Source organism: Schistocerca gregaria, chromosome 1 (genome assembly GCF_023897955.1).
Source record: "Schistocerca gregaria isolate iqSchGreg1 chromosome 1, iqSchGreg1.2, whole genome shotgun sequence".
In the NCBI taxonomy this organism is placed as follows: domain Eukaryota; kingdom Metazoa; phylum Arthropoda; class Insecta; order Orthoptera; family Acrididae; genus Schistocerca; species Schistocerca gregaria.
The window spans coordinates 365,969,222-365,982,667 of record NC_064920.1 but is presented as its reverse complement, the minus strand read 5'-3'; the positions used below and the strand labels follow the sequence as shown (position 1 = coordinate 365,982,667).

The 13,446-nt window shown below is 41.6% G+C and overlaps 1 protein-coding gene across 1 annotated transcript in view; it reads right to left on the bottom strand.

The window, feature by feature from the left end:
• The window catches only part of LOC126346878 (hexokinase-1-like), a 246,353-nt gene extending 233,673 nt beyond the window's left edge, over positions 1-12,680 (bottom strand). The window contains exon 1 of the mRNA XM_050002225.1: positions 12,450-12,680. The gene's annotated coding sequence lies outside the window, so the exon portion shown is untranslated. The remainder of the gene's footprint in view (positions 1-12,449) is intronic.
• Between the last annotated feature and the right edge of the window lie 766 nt (positions 12,681-13,446).

The window sequence follows — 13,446 nt, the reverse complement described above, 5'->3', positions numbered from 1 at the left end:
AACCAACCATTCAACTATTATCTTTGTCAGGATTGCAGCTGAATGTTGAAAAATAACACTATGTAAATTATGTATTAGTCTAATGAAGTATATGCAGTCTCTCGAAGGCGTGGAAGTGGGTACTTGGAATCTAGAGACTGCATAGTAGTATGCCCCGTGATCCGTGATCCGTCACCGTAGAATTGCGAACAGATTATGTGACGAATATAACCACGAAGTTTTTCGCGATTGATTTGCTGCATTAAATGTTCTGGATTAACTACGTTAATTCTCAATGGAAATCTGAGTTTTCGACAACGCCCATCATTGTCTTCGCTAGGGAAACAGCTTATCTTCGCAAAAGTAACGGAATAATGCATATGTAGTATTGTCTACTGCAAAAAAAAACTGCATTGGTGCCAATTATGATGCTCCACTTGGAGTATCTCATCCATCATTACGTATAGTCTAATACGAGACATGTTCCAAGACAAAATTACAGTTATATATTAATACCTTCAGCTGCTGGTGGGCGTTGATATATATCAACGGGGACAGGTGAAAATGTTTGTCCTGACCGGGACTCGAACCCGGGATCTCCTGCTGACATGGCAGACACACACTAACGATCTGAGCCACCGAGGGCGCAAAGGATAGTGCGACTGCAGCGACTATCTCGCGCACGCCTCCCAAGAGAACCACACACGTACATTCGTAGTGTCCCTACCCAACACACTCATTACGTGGAAGACATTCTGTTCTTTCGGACATGTCCGAAAGAACAGATACCATATCCACATCAGTATATAATCCTAGAAAGTCTCCTTATATAATGTACCTCCTTCCACGCTGCGGGAGAGATTGCGTTGGAATATGTCCAGTATTATACTGAACATTTGTGGTGCCATATAATCTCTGGTTACAATAGAACACTGGTGGGAAAAGCTACTTTCAGCCTATTATTACTGGATGGTGGTGTCCGAATGACGTAGCACATTTGTCGGATGCTAGCGAGATTCGTGGTCGCGACGAGTTTTACAAAAATGAAGTGTGTGATTGACCATCGTAAATCGCGAAATACTCAGGAATAAAAGCTAAATATTTGTGACAAACAAGAATATATTTCTAATTTTCTGCTCGTTCCACAAGCTGCAATTTAAGCTGTGCTATTAGGTTCCTGCGTGCTCATCCTCAGAAATTGTGACATATTAAAAAATAAACACCTAAATATTTGTGACTGTCAAGAATATAAATTTAATTGTTGTTCATTTCTTTCACAGTAATTTAAACTTTATTTTTACAACCGGTATGAAGTCACGAACAATACTGACTCCTGAGAGAAAGCGTTGTTATATGTAAATAACATTCAATAGCGCAGAACAAGCTTCCATTACAATAATAAGGAAGTCCCAGAATCTATTACAAATGTGAAGACGTGTAAAGAAATATTTGAACATGGCAGGATCTGAACCTATTTCTTTCGCCTCAGTAATTCCACGTCTCTAACCACTACACTACAGTCAATAATACAACTTTTCACAACAGTACCTTTCATCTTAGGATGTACTGAAGGCTTTACAGCCCATGTGTCGTTAACTGCTATCTAACAGTAATAAATCGGACCAACACTGATGTGTTTGTGAAAGCTCTTCTGTCTTGAAAAGGTATGCTGTCATAAGGCGCAAGTTATAATACGAAAACAACGAAATCCAATATGGCGTCTTTACAGTTCTTCATTTATCGATTGCTATCGAGATTGATGCTCGCATCGAGTTTCACTTTGGCATCACTGCACAGTAAGAATTGGGTGGAAGAAGCTAATCCCGACATTTATATACATGTGATTACGTTGCATCTTCGACAGTCCGATGCAACATAATCACATGGATATAAATGTCGGGAGGAGTTCCACCCAATTCTTACTGTGAAGTGATGCCAAAGTAAAACACGATGCTCGGTGCTGTCACCATCATAATTTTCATTAATTTTCATCATCACTGACTCGCAAGTTACCGTTGGCGTCAACTAAAAAGACTTGCAATACGGAACTCCGAAAGGGATATCCCAGTCAATAACTGCCGTAATATCATTTCATTTTTTTTCCATCAAAAGCTCGGATTTCACAGCGAAATGATGTGCCTAATGCACCGACAAACAAGAAATTCGCCACAGAAGACTTAGCAATTATATTAGGCAGACCGCTCCGTAGATTGACTTTTTTGTCACCTTATCAGTAGTAAATATCAATTATTAGTACATACAGTTGCTGTAGACTGACATGGACGCTAAGGGGAAGAAAATTCATTTTGGTGCGTTAAGTGATCCATACCCTCGGAGACACAAACAATCAACAAATTTACCTATGTATTGAACAGCAGCCTCAGCCTAGTACGTTTTGGCTGTGAGCACTATGGGACTTAACTTCTGAGGGCACCAGTCCCCTAGAAATTAGAACTACTTAAACCTGACTAACCTAAGGACATCATACTCATCCATGCCCGAGGCAGGATTCGAACCTGCGACCGTTGCGGTCGTGCGGTTCCAGACTGTAGCGCCTAGAACCGCTCGGCCACCCTGGCCGGCCCTAGTACGTTTTACGTCGTCTCCACCGTTCATGTCTCATCAACTGCAAGGCTGCAGTGTGAGTCATCGTAAAAGGGTTAATTTAGAGTACAATTATAATCATCGTAAAACAGTACAGGTCCAAAAAGACTGCACGGATGGATTAACTTGAAGAGTGGTTCCCGCAAAAACGGCTTCCTGTGAAGGATCAGAGTTGTGCAAATGGTTCAAACCTATCAAAGAAATTCAGTGGAACTATCAAAGGAAATGTAAAGTCCCAGGAATAGCAATCGTCAGAGAGAGTGTGATTCAAATCGCTACGTTCGCTGCAGCTTATTTTTCTGTCGGTGAAGGAAATAAAGGCTGGTACTGAAGGGCGGCTAATTCACTGTGTTCAGATATCCTCATCAAGGCCCGTATTAGCACTGGACGTATCTAAACATGTGTACAATAGTCATCAGCACAAAGAGCTTTTATGACGGAACTTAAAGAAAAAACTTCAAAGTAGTCGCACAGATAAAGGGAAAAAAACGACGCATATTTACATGAAGTTTCAATTTGTGTTTTCCATGTCTGTATAACAAATACCATCCTGGAACATGTGATATCGAAAACACATCCGACGAGTAAGTATACGTTACTCTTTTGGTCTGGAACACTGTGGCTTACTGTATTACTGACTGTACATAACGCCATTCGTATAATTATTTATCGAGATTTGACTTGGGCAGTAAACAGTCAAATAACATACAACTTCATGAAAATGTACGTGGTTTCTGTTTTCATTGTATTATCTCTCAAACGTCATATAAATTAAATACTGTGACCAGAGATTAAAAAATAAGCGTTAGCGGAATTCGAACTCTAGCATCGTCCACAACCCTCTTGCATAGCGCGAACGCTAACCTCTTGCCTGCAACGACTACTTACGTCAGCACCTTCGCATAGTTACATCATTTACATAATGGACGCGTAAAACTTCTCTTGCCGTTTTCTCGTAACTGCCAGAGTGGCGCAACCTACTACTTGCAGGTTATGCTATTTTAATGACCTACTAAAGACGTACACAGTTTGAAGTAAATCTGTGATCCCAACGTCGTTGCCTCCCTTTGTGAGTGTATTCAAAATGTCCTAAGGTGAAATGAAAATCGATATAGCTTGAAACAACAATACTCCCTCCGCCGTCCGCGCCCCGCGCCACGGTAGCGCGGTGGAACAGATTGCGACGGCGTCTCAGATGACGTCGGTGTGATGGCTCTGTCCGCCGTGGTCGTCACAACTATGCGTTTGCTCGATTTACTCTTGATTAACCCAATCGCTGGTTCCCAAGCCTTGCTAAGATTATAGCCACAGTCACGGTTTATGAGGTCGTCATTGGTACTCTTGAGATGTTAATTGCTGCTGATTAAACAAAAACTAAACAATAATCATCTCACTAAATTTCGGAACACTGTGTCAGCAAAAACTTATGTTTTCAGCATTCTTAGCAGTGATCGAAGAATGCTGAAGATCAAATGAACAAACTGCACGACGACTGAGTATTACTGAATAAATATAGATGGGCGCTGAGATTGGACACGAATAAATAGGCTGACAGTGGTGCTTCCAGAATTAAAGAAAAAGAGGTTAAAGGAAGAGCTAGAACACAGTATATTGGCTGGAGTAATGGCGCCAAGCAATACACAGAAGACAAAGTACACACACACACACACACACACACACACACACACTTATTTATATATAACTTCTGCACAATTTCAGTGCAGTAATGTGTTCATTGTAAATAAGTGTGTGTGTGTGTAACCAACTGATTTATATATATGTCAGTTTGTTCTACTGAGAAAATCATCAATGGAGTAGATGGAGTTCGCCACCAATGAATCCTTTAGGCTTCTCTTAAACTCAATTTCATTGGTTGTTAAGCTTTTTATGGCTGCTGGCAAGTTATTAAAAATGTGTGTTCCTGAATAATGCACACCTTTTTGTACAAGACTAAGTGACTTTAAATTGTTCGATCGGAATTGTTTATCCGTATAAAGGTTGTCAGTTTAAATACTGGTTGTACACTAAAACGAATAATAAGTAGAATAAGAATATAGCTGTGGGGGATTTAAAACCCCGACGTAAAGCAAAGCATCCGAAACTGCGTACGCCGTGTTGGTACTGGTCTACTTTCTGTGTGAGCAGCTGCTGTTAGTTCCCGTCCTACGCACGGTAGTACAAGTTGCAAGCACGCGCTAAACGCAAACACAGCAGCGAGGAATTTGATGGGCTATACGCGATGTTTGAACGGCGTACCTTCGTTTCGTCGCACGTAGAGTGACGTTCCCCACGTGGGCGGCTACTGTCAACCTTCACAGGGTCGCGTTCATTCTGTGATCTCTGCAATAGGGATCAACCCCTTTCCGTCAAGAACTATCGAGGGAGGTATGGTGTTTCGAGTGCAGAAAAAATTCCCTCCGTCAACAATACACTAAAGAACTATTTAATATATGTGGACGACGTTGATGTACAATAAAACAAATACTATATTTGGCATCAACCAGGAACCAAATATTGTTTTCATAAAAATTACCTTGCAAGTGCAAAATAATCTCAGAAGATAGCAACAAACTATAAAAACAACAATAATCCAGATATACATATAAACCCAGCTTTATCTATAGACTATTAGGTAATGATTTCTGACACAAAGGACTCACCTCTCAGGAAAACGTGGAAGCAACGGGAACATTCATAATCTCGACAATACGACAGACGTGTTATTTAATGAACCAGAATGCAGTAGTTGTTAATTGATATGTAAAATAAACAAAATGAAAGGGAAAATTCGTCAGTTCCTCAGAAATGACATTATTGTACGGGAAGAAGAGACCATTGAAAATGAAATGAAGATTTAACTGCCGCCCGGTGTGGTCAAGCGGTTCTAGGTGCTTCAGTCTGGAACCGCGCGACCGCTACGGTCGCAGGTTCGCTTCCTGCCTCGGCATTGATGTGTGTGATGTCCTTAGGTTAGTTAGGTTTAAGTAGTTCTAAGTTCTAGGGGACTGATGACCTCAGATGTTAAGTCCCACAGTGCTCAAAGTCACGTGAACCATTTGAAGATTTAACTGGATTAACGGCAAACACCGAAACATGTCCATCTCAGGAGAGTAATTATTGTTATGTAAAATATATTTTTTTTTAAATTACGTAGCTACAAATGCTTCCAGAGATGTAAACTCCGGTTTTGTTAAAGAATGTAGCGAGGAAGTGTACTTTCATTTCGCTTTAGAAAACTGTTTAACTGTTATTTTAAGTGTCAAGTTGAACGTACATATCGCATGACTCACAGCACAGACAGGTAACATAATGAACAACACCGATTAGCTGCGGAACAATTAAATCTCGTAGGTAGCTTGAAAATGGTGTACATCGAAACCTGAAACCAATTTTATTACGTGATTGCAAGTACGTGATGAGCAGCTAAATAATAGTAATGGTCAATTCACTGACATTTATAAAAATAAAGTGACACATGGTACATTGTGAAAATGTACAAAACATTGGTTACTTTTCTTTACTGGATGTAAGTGAAAAATCGTTACAGAAAACAGAAATGAGGCATTTCAGAACAGCAAATACAGAACGAAATGTAAGAACAAGGTAGCATACATATACAAAGTATACGAAATTGCGTACAGGATTATAGAATAAAACCAGTACATCATCCAGACAAATTGGGAAACATTTGCACATACGTTTGGCACATGTCAACATACATCAATATAAAGTACAAATCTGTGTGTCTTCTAGAGTACTATACAACATTCACAACATTTTGTGGTTTTCATTTATAATTATGAACTTGATGTTCCAAGCAGCGACGGAAAAGAACCAGTTAACATGTCAACATTTACTGCTCTACAGAGCACTGTAGGAAATCCTGAGATAAGAAATTTGATATACTACGCATGGGATCACAGAAGTCACGAAATGCCTTAAAACTGGGCTTTAGAAAACAGTTTTTATCAGCTGTGTAGAGTACCAATCACAGAGTTATTTCGCAACACTTTGTTTTCACATGAAAATCGGAGAAAAGAAATTGCGTATAGAAGATTAATGAAGAGTCTAAAACGTGGAACAGTCGAAATGTAAATAATAATACATGATACGGAATGCGAAAAAAAGCCAGTGACACAATAATGGGTAGCGTAGACTTGAGCTAGCAAGTCGATGACTCTCCGCACAGAGCAGAGGAAGCTTTGCACTGTTTGCAGTACATAACACAACTTTTTTTTAAAGCAAACTTCCCGTTACAAAATTTTGTAGTATCAAGGACCCAAGTCGATTATTTTCACTATTTTGTCACGCGTTAGTTATTTTAATTGGTTTTTCATTTTAATCAATGTGTTGCGGCATAAAGCATCTCTGTTTTAATTATACAGGATGAGTCACCTAACGTTACCGCTGGATATATTTCGTAAACCACATCAAATACTGACGAACCGATTCCACAGACCGAACGTGAGGAGAGGGGCTAGTGTAATTGGTTGATACAAACCATAAAAAATGCACGGAGGTATGTTTCTTAACACAAACCTACGTTTTTGTACATGGAACCCCGTTAGTTTTGTTAGCACATCTGAACATATAAACAAATACGTAATCAGGGCCGTTTGTTGCATTGTAAAATGTTAATTACATCCGGAGATATTGTAACCTATAGTTGACACTTGAGTACCACTCCTCCGCTGTTCCATCGTGTGTATCGGAGATCACCGAATTACGTAGGGATCCAAAGGGAACGGCGATGGACCGTAGGTACAGAAGAGACTGGAACAGCACATTACGTCCACATGCTAACACCTTTTTATTGGTCTTTTTCACTGACGCACATGTACATTACCATGAAGGGTGAGGTAAACGTTCTACGGGCGTTTCATAGGACGTGGAGGACGCATAAATTGGCCAGCCCGTTCTCCTGATCTAACACCTCTGGACTTCATTTTGTGGGGTACGTTAAAGGAGAATGTGTACCGTGATGTGCCTACAACCCCAGAGCATATGAAACAACGTATTGTGGCAGCCTGCGGCGACATTACACCAGATATACTCCCATGACCTTTGTCGCCTCAGTGTAAATAACCTCTTCGAAATTTGGAGGTGGATTTCTCAGACTAAAATAAGGGAAAAAACCCGAAAAGCTCGAAAATATTTCGGTTTTGAGCTGTTAATGAAAGAATATATCACATAGCTCTCAACTCGGAAACTTATAACAAGGCTTCAACATGTTCTCCTTTAGCGTAAATACTCACTTACTCATTGGATCATGGATTTACAATCCCTTCGAAGCGCCTTTGACGGTTCCGAATGCTTGTCGAGGCTTTTATCACACGTTGGCGGAGGGCCCCTGTATTAGGAAAGTCAGCTGCAGAAACCAGTTGTTTTAAATGGCTCTTGCGGACTACAATCCGTAGGAACCAGGTCGAGGAAAAGTGCAGATTGCGATGCTCCCCTACCTATCCTTGAGGCACGACTGAATACCGCATGGGCCCCATTATGCACAAACCCGTTACTACTACGTATTTGCGGAGACATATCCTGTGGTATATGTAACCCTTGTACACTGAATCTTTGGGATGTCTGGTAGAACAAAGGCACCGAACAGTGATCTGCAATTCCAGTCCAAGTAATCCTAAACCGTTGCTGAGCTCTGTCTCAACTAGTACCAAACCGATTTCCATCCACCCACAGATATTGCGAGAGTACGTGCGTGGGGACACACTGAACACTGATATGATTTTCAGACTCGAAAACGTCGTAGAACGTTTTTTCATTAACGCGTTATAAACGAATAATTTGGTAAATAAGTTTATGCTGACTTTTTCTTTCTTTTGCTGTAAGTAATCGGTGTCGGAATATTTTTAAAGCTGAAAGACTAGGATGCTAAAATACGCGAAGAAAGGACAGGAATACCTGACTTTTTGGCAAGTCTTAATTTGACCTGGACGACGACAACGTCGAGGCTTCGTTTCTGGAATATTACGAGCAGTTTTAAAAGCCGTGTACAAGTCGCAAGTACCAAGTTTTTCCTTATACGGATGGCCGGTAATCAACAACTGAGTGGGGTTGGGTTGGGTTGTTTGGGGAAGGAGACCACACAGCGAGGTCATCGGTAACAACTGTGTGCTATATGTTTTAGTCGCATTTGCATCAAGATGCCTCTGGCGGCCACAGTACCTAAAATTTGAAGCATACTGATTATGTTCCGAAAGAAATACATTTTCTCGCAAGTCGCCTTCAGAATCTTCAAATATCTCTGGAAATAAAGTCAAATGGTTCAAATGGCTCTGAGCACTATGGGACTTAACATCTATGGTCATCAGTCCCCTATAATTTAGAACTACTTAAACCTAACTAACTTAAGGACAACACACAACACCCAGCCATCACGTGGCAGAGAAAATCCCTGACCCCGCCGGGAATCGAACTCGGGAACCCGGGCGCGGGAAGCGAGAACGCTACCGCACGACCACGAGATGCGGGCGGAAAAAAAGTCAACAGCAATCGGAATTCGAGAAGTCAGCAAAGGCTTAGGATAAAAACAACATTTGAAATAAAGTAGTAATGAAAAAAGAATGTTTTGGAGCGAGAACTTCAAGCATACAAGGTTTCCAAGAGAGGAATAAAAAAGTAAACACCGAGGTGGCCTTAAACAAGAGGATAGTGTTATCATTTCATAGATACAGCGCTACGTTAGTGCAGCCAAAGAGAAAATATTGTAACAGTATTTCAACTGATTGGGCCTGGCAAGTATTCTTGTCCATGCTATACGTGTTGCTAAATAGTACCTGCTTTTAAATCTTGTTATGTATTTTCATATTAGCACATCACGTGCGTAATGTGACACACCTTGTATGGTAGTGTGTGCGTGCTATAAATACGTGGACTTTATCTACCTTAAAATTATTTACATTTATGATTTTTTTTTTTACCCGGTTACACTTGTTGGTTGGTTGGTTGTTTTGGGGAAGGAGACCAGACAGCGAGGTCATCGGTCTCATCGGATTAGGGAAGGATGGGGAATGAAGTTGGCCGTGCCCTTTGAAAGGAACCATCCCGGCATTTGCCTGGAACGATTTAGGGAAATCACGGAAAACCTAAATCAGGATGGCCGGTCGCGTTACACTTGTGTTTTTAAGGGTTTTTTTTTTTTTTACCGTGACTCTACAAGTTTCGATTAGGTGTGCAGCTCTTGTATTTACGTATGTTGGTATCACCTACTTTTAATTTGCGTTCATGGTTTTAGTTATGTTAATAATTTTACATTACTGCACTTGCTTTGATCACGTGTGTCCAATGTGGATACACGTGTAACAAGCCATATAAGATCGATTGCAGATACTAATATGTCTGTACTTCCAAGCTCATGCATTCTGTATATTTACGCATTTGTCTCATTTCACCGCTGTTTTCGTCCGGCAACTTTGTTGGTTTCACGAGTAATTCGTTTTGCCTACACGCGTAATTCATTTTATGTATCTTGTGGATGAAGTTTTTATGTAAGTGGAATGTGTTTCTGTGCTTGCCGCATGGTTCGTGTTCACATGCTGTTTGGAAACGCTAAGAAATACAAACATCGAAGCACTGCGAAGAATTCATACACAGTGCGAAACGCTAAAAACGTTTAAAAGAATATAAACTGCATGTCTACGAATGTATCAAGGAATACCAAGTACAGTGTGTCCCGAAAGGAATGGTTAATATTCTGTAACATTCTAGTAAATATGGGTTCTAAAGTGCATACCTTAAGACCTATGAGCAATTCTTCATCTTCGCTACTGTGAAACAAATCTATTGTACTGAAAGCATTGTGAGATGTGGTAGTCTGGACCAAAACAAGAAAAAAAATCATTAAACATGGGCTCTAAAGGCATGCAATAAGAGTTAAGATCACTTGTTCACTAGAAAAGATTTGTTTCACAACATCGATGCTGAAGATTTGTTTCACAACAACCATGCTGAAGAAGTGCTCACAGCTCGTAAGTAATGCATTTTAGACCCCGTGTTTACCAAACATATTTGCTTCGAATGGTCGTTCCTGTCATATACCTGAATATTGACCTTCGTCCTGGGGAGCCCTGTATATGTTAAAAACCTATGTATACAGTTCATGTTTTTGTTCTCTTTATTATGTTTGTGTTATATTTTGCCGCGCGGGATTAGCCGAGCGGTCTGGGGCGCTGCAGTCATGGATCGTGCGGCTGGTCCCGGCAGAAGTTTGAGTCCTCCCTCGGGCATGGGTGTGTGTGTTCGTCCTTAGGATAATTTAAGTATTATGTAAGCTTAGCGACTGATGATCTTAGCAGTTAAGTGCCATAAGACTTCACACACATTTGAACAATTTTGTGTTATATTTTGTCTGAAGAGTGAAGTATTGTTCCCTTACAAGCCAACTTCGCCCGTGTGGGAAAAAGGAATGAAATACAATAAAGATAAACGAAATACATAGACACTGAAATGAAATGGCTCTGAGCACTATGGGACTTAACATCAGTGGTCATTAGTCCCATAGAACTTAGAACTACTTAAACCTAACTAACCTAAGGACTACACACACATCCATGCCCAAGGCCAGATTCGAACCTGCGACCGTAGCGGTCACGCGGTTCAAGACTGTAGCGCCTAGAACCGCTCGGCCACATCGGTCGGCACTTAGACACTGCTGGGAACTACAACATATCGCTTCTTTACCTCATAGAGCGAGGTTGAACATCCTACGTAAACACTAGTTATGTTCTCAGTTTTAACTTTCCGTTACTTTATTTTTAATGTGAGCAAATTTTATTTGGCGACAATGTTGGGCTTCAGTATGCTTGAAAATGACAAAAATGTCAAAGCTGCAATCGCAGTAAATATTTTTAACAGGAATAACCGGAATGGCTAAATTTAATATTGTATCGTTGTCACAGAAGACAACAGCACATTCAAAACCCGTATCTCTGACCGAAGCAGGTGTCGAGCCCACAAGCTACGCTATTTGAGTCAGCAATGATATCGCGAGAAAATGAATGCCCTCTTCGAACGAGTTGAGCAGGTCGCGAGAAACGTATCCGAAATAGTCGGCAGTTCTCGACGGGCAGTGAGTGGCAACTGTCCCTTAATATAGACAAATGTAATGTATTGCGAATACATAGAAAGAAGGATCCTTTATTTTATGATTATATGATAGCGGAACAAACACTGGTAGCAGTTACTTCTTTAAAATATCTGGGAGTGTGCGTGCGGAACGATTTGAAGCGGAATGATCATATAAAATTAATTGTTGGTAAGGCGGGTACCAGGTTGAGATTCATTGGGACAGTCCTTAGAAAATGTAGTCCATCAACAAGGGAGGTGGCTTACAAAACACTCGTTCGGCCTATACTTGAGTATTGCTCATCAGTGTGGGATCCGTACCAGGTCGGGTTGACAGAGGAGATAGGAAAGATCCAAAGAAGAGCGGCGCGTTTCGTCACAGTGTTATTTGGTAAGCGTGATGGTGTTACGGAGATGTATAGCAAACTCAAGTGGCAGACTCTTCATGAGAGGCGCTCTGCATCGCGGTGTAGCTTGCTGTCCAGGTTTCGAGAGGGTGCGTTTCTGGATGAGGTATCGAATATATTGCTTCACCCCACTTATACCTCCCGAGGAGATCACGAATGTGAAATTAGAGATTCGAGCGCGCACGTAGGCTTTCCGGCAGTCTTTCTTCCCGCTAACCATACGCGACTGGAACAGAAAAGGGAGGTAATGAAAGTGCCCTCCGCCACACACCGTTGGGTGGCTTGCGGAGTATAAATGTAGATGCAGAAGAAGGAGAGGATCCGAGTGCGCGGCCGAGCCGCCTCACTTGAGACGGAGCGGCGCCGGCGGCAAGCGAGTACCTGTTGCGGTGGTCCTGCTGCGTCGCGATGCGGCGTGACGTGGCGCGGTGTGTCGTGTGTCGTGTGTCGCGGGCCTGCGGCAGTGTTCGCGGCGCGGGTTGGCGCAGGACTGCGGCCTGGCCGCGCACGCCGGCGGTTTTACTGCGCACGCCTCGCCGCGACCTCGCCGCTCTGCCGCCACACACACCGCGCGCTCCTCTCGCCGCAAGAAGACCGCCTCGGCCGCAGCAGACCACTCTGCGTCCAGTGCAACTGTACATAACGTCGTTGTTGTTGCTGCTACGTCACGGCGCAACACAGACGTCAGCAGCGCGCGAACGGCATCAGTATAAAAACTGCAGAATTAAAAGCGATAAAATCAACAACAGAATGGAGATACTTGAAAAACGCATGGTTAAGAGAGGTAGTGAGAAGATTTACATAAATATAAGAGAAAATATCAGAAGCATCGCCTGAAACAAGATTAATCTACTTTGGACACTTCTACCAAATGAATGAGAACAGGCTAACGAAACAAGTAGTCCTGTATTTCTGTAATAAGTCGACATGAGCATGGATTACACAATTAAGGAAAGGACTAAAAAGAAACGAAATCAGGAAAGCTCTTAAGGAATAAAATGCTAAATTTAGAAGGCTTTCAATGCAGACGAAATAAGAAACCGCGAACAACATGAACAGAAGAAGGAGAAAGACAGCAAGGGAAGGAAGATGGAGTACTGGAAAAACAGGAGACGATAACAAGGAAAGAAGAGGAGCTGGCGTAGTTACGTGACTCTAGCTGGCCAATACGAAGACGAAAAGAAAAAAAAAGCGATAAGAGGAATTGTAAGGAAAATACATTACCTGATCAAATGTAACCGGACGATCCTATGAAATGCAGAGTTGATCAATAGATGAAAAGAGAGCTGGGCCCACCGATATAAGAGGAGCCGTGATGACTGGGTGTTGTGTGATGTCCTTAGGTTAGTTAGGTTTAAGTAGTTTTAAGTTCTAGAGG